Here is a 5,950-nt window from a genome sequence, read left to right as displayed (position 1 = left end):
CATAAAATGGACCTCACTACGACAGTAAAGGGACCAAGATGTGCATGAGTTCACGAATATTTTTCATATTCTATGTACAAAGTAGGGTATCAAAGACTCTGCGCTATTGAGAAATCTATAAGGTGATGATTAGAGTGATTTCTCTTTTCTTGCTAATTGTTTGTGATCACTTTTTACTTTTCCTTACTTATTATCTTATTTACTTATTATTATGTTTGTATATCATAAAGCAACTACCAAAAAAAGTAGAACAAGAACACAAAATGTAGGCTACAAGTTAGGGCCAAAACCTCTCCTCTTGAGAGGAAAACCCGCAAATCTCCTCTTTGTATAGATTCTTCAATTGAAAAATTCCAAGACCTTTAGACCAAGACCAGTACTCTCCAAGACCAAGTCCAACCCTTCCGGATGATGTGCTTCCTTTTTCCAAGTCAAATCTCTTCTAGCAGCACAACTTTGACCACCAGCTTCAGAATTTTGGCCTCTACTACAGGTCTAATATCTTTGGCCCTCCTAGTAGCAGTTGCTGCCACACAAGTGAGCTTATTTTGGCCTCCCAAGAATTCTTCGGACCTTCACTTGGCTTTCTATTTCTTCTGGTGCTTGAGGATGGCCAAATGTGACCTTCATTGACCTTCTTTCTCTTCCTTCTTCAAGATCAAGCCGCCAGAAGAAAAACCCTAAACCAACATCAAAAACCCTAGCCTTCTTTCACATGTGTGAGAGAGAAATAGCCCAGAAACAAGTTTTCTCATCTTGTTCCATCTTCACTTCCTTCTTCTTCTTCCTCCTTTGCTTGAATAAGTGAGTGATGAATGTCTTCCAAGGAGGTCGAGTTCCCTCCTTTATATAGGCTTCTTAAGGTGGACGTGGCTCCTCAAATTAGGTTGATTACCCACCTGCCAGGCTGACTTGGTCTTGAAGGGTATTTTGATACTTTTAATGACAAAAATATTTTTCTTTACAAGTTACAATGTTCCCGATGGGGTCTTCAACTTATGACAATGACTCTTTTGACTTCTTGACCTAGTACAAATCCTATAAGCACTCAATGGGTGCCTGACCTCTAAAATAAAAGACCTTGAGCTTGAAACACATTACTATAAATGAAGTGTTAGTATGCATATAGAGTTAGGGGTAGCTATTTTAGCGGGATTTATATCACTTGGGTAGCAATGGTAATGTCTAGTCAAGAGGGGAATCCATCAAGTGTGGAACAAGGAAAATATGTGTGTTAGATGGCCAAGTAGGTGGAGGCACTTGAGTGACTCTATGACATTGTCATAAACCTTGTTCTATTGTCATCAATGGTTTATAGAAAACTATACAACATTGAAGAGCCCAAGCAATTCAAAGTTTGGTTTTAAAAATATAGGTTAGTTAGCTAACCAACCATGCTTTTACTTATGTGTATGTGTTAACTTTAGCCACCATATGGGTTAAAAAAACCCTCAATATTGTTACTATTTTTGGGTTTGTTGCATGTGTAAGGATAAATAACACATTGAAGCTCCTTGTCTCTAAGGCGTGAATAAAAGTCCTTTTCCATGAACAAATACTTGCAATTTATGTAAATTCTTTGGACTTGTAATCACATGCACTTCCTATCCAATGATTATTTTGTTCAAGCTTCTCTTGAAGTTGATCTAAATCCTTAAAAGGATCAATTAGTTGGCATTGTTGAAAGACACTAATTTTCACATATAATCATATTTTCTTGAAAATAACGAGTCATGGTAGCTTATTATTTGGGGTCCTACACACATTTCTACTTGTTAAGATCACAATATGAATAATTTTAATGTGCACGGATGTGGGGTTCACTATGTAAATTTCATTTTCATGTATGTTATAAACTAAGCCACCAATAGAATGGTTGATTTTCAGTTTCACTTATCTTATAAATTAAGTCACCAATAGAATGGTTGATTTTAATTATCAGAGAGATTTGTAAGGAGAACTCATGAATTTATATCTTCATATTTTTTATTTATATGAATCATTTGTAATACTTTAATTTAATTATATGTAAATAACCATATTATATAATACCCATTTTACATAATAATAGTTTTTCTACTTAATTATAGTTTTGCTATTAGTCTAATAAAATATGGTTGGAAACCGCTATACTTGGCATAAAATGAAAATTTATTTGGTCAAATAATTTTATAGTAGACTTCGATAATGAAAAAAACATCTATATTAATTTGAAACTATATTTACTTTAATTTGGTCAAATTGGAAAATCTATTTGAATCAATAATTTTAAAGTAATCTTAAATAATAATAAAAGGCAAAAATATGTATATTGAAAATCAATAGTTACTTTAATTAATCTATATAATACAATAAAAAGAAATATGACTCAACACATTTTTTTGGTAGACTGCATAAACGCAACTACACCATGATCTACTAAAGTAGAAGTCACAAGTATTTCCTTGTAACAATAAGTCTTAGAAAGATTCAAGCCTGAAAAAAAATAATAAATTTCCTTGCAATGATAAGTTTTAGGCCAAGCCCAGCCTAGGAAAATAAGAGACATCTCTAATACGTATTTTTCTTTTACAATGATTGTATTTCAGTTATTTTGTTATTAGTTAGTTGACTCGAAAACATAATATAATAAGAGCTACATAATAGCTAGTATCTACCGATTAGTTTAAATATAGTTAAATTGAAGTAAAAAATAACAAAGAACTACCCCGATCGGGGTGAAGGAAAGGACTCAGGGTAGCCTAATGATAATGGGTAGGGCTTGTCAGTACAAGCCTCACTCTTGGGCAATCATAATAAAGGATGTGAAGGGAGATCACTGCGAAGAGAGCACCCCGAGACATGGTTCCAAGATCATCATGGCAGTAGAAGGGATGGGAAACGACGACGATCAGGTGGTAGCGGACAGAAGAGGTGGCAATAATTTAAAGGGAGCAGCAGTAGACATTGATGCTAATAATTTAAGGACATGCAAGGTGGCGAGGGCGGTTGATACTTGGAGTAAATTTCCTGGAAACAGTTTTCGTAAAGAGCAAGAGACTATGGCTGAGGGTGGTAGGCAGGCTAGAGTAAATAGCGAAGAGGGTGGCAGAAGGAAGAGGACGACGAGGCAGCAGAGGATACAGGAGGACGATAGCTCTCAGGGGACTGATAACCACCAGAGCGTAAAGGAAAGCGAGGAGAGGTTCAGGAGGAAGGATCAGGAGGTGACGGCAGAAGAGGGAATATACAGAGAAGGAGAGATGAGGAATATGCAGGAGGAATGCAGGGGGAGAGGGAGGTTCGAGGTCGGACAAGGCAGCCAGGGTAACATCCGTGGTCGGCCTTCTAGGAGAGGCAAGGGCAGAGGAAGCAGGGGACGAGGAAACACCGGGCATGCTGGGGACTATGATTCTGAATCTCAGTCTCCCAACCAACGGAAAAGAGGTCGCCGCACCATGAACCAGATGGCCAGAGATGCGGAGCGCACGTACAACAATGAGGGCAATGTGGAGATAAGAAGAATTATAGAGAATTTGGAAAAGAGAGTCCTGGAGGAGGCCTCGGACCCTGAGATGAATGAATGGAGCCCTCTTATGCCGGATCCTGGTAACACCAGGGGTCGCCTCTCCCAGTATAAACAGGCCCTGCATATATATTGGGTGATGAAGTGTCTGCTGGCCAAAGCAATGGAACAGATTGCGGAAGAAATGACTGAGATTGCGCAAGGGTACCCGAGCCTGAAAGAGGAAATGAAGAGTCTGCACGTCGCAATTCTGAAACAGGATAGAAAATTGGAGGATATCCAAAACACTCTGAAGCTGATAACCAAGGAGCACCGCGAGGAAGAGGTGAAACCGGAGATTATGGATGATTGATATGTCTTTGTTTTGCTTTCAAATTTCACCTGTTAGGACCAATAGTATCAGTTTTGGCATAGGATGTGGAATGCATAAGATGATAGGGAAATAGTTCTTGCTGGTAGGTAGACTGAAGGTTTTGTTTTAAACTTGTTCATGCACTGTCTCAGCTTTATGTTGAAAACTTCTGACTTTTGGCGGCCCTCCTACCTGGTTTCCCTTCGGGGTGGGAGGAGGATCCCTGTTTTTGTATATAGTTTCGTTGGTTGATGTTAATAGAAAAGGCCCTGCCGTAGATTACAAAAAAAAAAAATATAACAAAGAACTAAAATTATATATATCTCATCTTGCAATAACAACACAATTCCATTTGCAAAATTTAAATGTATTAATTTATATAATAACATTTACTTTATGTTATTTAAAACTCAATGAATCCATAAATTGAAAACAATAGTGGATTCAAAGACCGGGCTTAGGAATTGGTGTTAAAATTTTGAACTTGCTCTGGTATCATCAACATATTTCTCCAAAAACAAATAAATTACAGCCAAACATAATAATTCAACATTATAAGTTTCCTATTTTGAAATTTTGAGAACATAAATTGTTATTTGACCCTTTTCACTGTTCCAACCCAAAAAAGGAAAGTTATTCTAGCTCAAGAAAATAAATAAGTAATGTGGAAGGAAAAATATTCCACTTCAAGATGTAATTTTCCAAATCAATACGTGAGATGACCTTTTTCATTATTCCAAATCCAATAGTGGTAGATAAATAAATGTGGAAGGAAAAATAATCTAGATGGGTACTTAACCAAATAAATATTTATGATAAGATGAAGAGAAAAAAGGAGCCTAAATGTAACATCAACATGCAAATGGAATTCACTCGTTGATAGTATATGCGAAATCACATAATTGTATTAAACCACTAAAGTAGAGTAATAGTTTTATATATGAAGGTTTTTCCTTTTAGAAAGTATGATCACTAGATCTGCAGGGGAATAAAGAAGGTCTCTAATCCAAATAGAGATAAAAATTCTCGCAATCTTGGTATATATGGAGGGCACAAATGGCTCTGTGGGAATGGACACAAAAATGCAGTATGGGGGTGACAATTTGAAGTCTGATTGTTATGAGGATCAAGATAGTAAGTTGTCGATGGGAAATATGGATGAAATTACAGGCACTTGGATTGGGCAATAGCGACCTAGAGATCATGAAACTCTCGAAGCTTAGAAATAAAGCTAATTATCTTCAAGCTACTTCCAAGGATTTGCACTCTGAAAGAAAGTGAATGAAGAAATTGAATAACACTTTATACACTACATTATGTAGTTCCCAAGCTTAGCAAGGTATTCATTGTTTCATCCTCTCCATTAAATTTGTAAGGGTGTTTGAACCAAGCATGTGAAGGGTGGTTTTAGAGAGGAGACAATGCAAGGATTCAATAAAAAAAATTTGATATTCATCTCTTTTTGAATAACAAGTTGAAGATTTTTTTGTTAGATTTATAGCTTTATTATACAACTACGGGGAGATGGAAAAATAATTTATAATAGGGGATGTTATCAGTGGTGTTAAATTTGCAAAAGAAGATCCAAGAGATTGAGGGTGAAAGAAAAGTATTTTACAGCTCAAAGAAAAGAGATGATGATACTGAAACTCCTATAGATATAAGTAAGACGCTGACAAATCCTAATTTGGAAAAAAGGTGCATCGAATGAAGTGATGTGAAGAAATCGGTGTATGATTCATGTGGAAATTGGTGGCCACCTGCCTATTCCACTTAGACCCCCAACATTGTTTTCTTTTAGTTTCATTAATTCTAGCACAACTTTCTATTTTTTGTAGTTTTTCAAATCCTAAACTTCAAGAGCCGTTTTAAGGTCCTAAAAATCATTTTCTAGGAAAATGGAGCTCCCAAAAAAGTGCTTGTTTTCCCCCCTCATGGAGAACTTTGAAACAAGGTATTACGATAGCCAAACGAAGATTGTATGCCAAAGTTAGGACTCCAGGAAGTTGGTGTTCAACCTTACCCCAACGGAGCACAAAATCATTGGTGCTTCATCTCTTAGGGTTAGGGTTTCACACTTTGCCTTTATGATA

At 36.5% G+C, this 5,950-nt stretch overlaps 1 pseudogene; it reads left to right on the top strand.

The window, feature by feature from the left end:
* The first annotated feature begins 4,927 nt into the window (after positions 1-4,927).
* LOC149190256 (transcription factor SCREAM2-like) lies at positions 4,928-5,634 on the top strand (annotated as a pseudogene).
* The last annotated feature ends 316 nt before the right edge of the window (positions 5,635-5,950 follow it).

This window comes from Pinus tabuliformis, chromosome 3_1, assembly GCF_031772625.1.
Source record: "Pinus tabuliformis cultivar Carrire ecotype Pingquan chromosome 3_1, CPIR1, whole genome shotgun sequence".
NCBI classification, from domain to species: domain Eukaryota; kingdom Viridiplantae; phylum Streptophyta; class Pinopsida; order Pinales; family Pinaceae; genus Pinus; species Pinus tabuliformis.
Note: the sequence above shows the minus strand (reverse complement) of the source record. Positions and strands in the feature narration are given on the sequence as shown.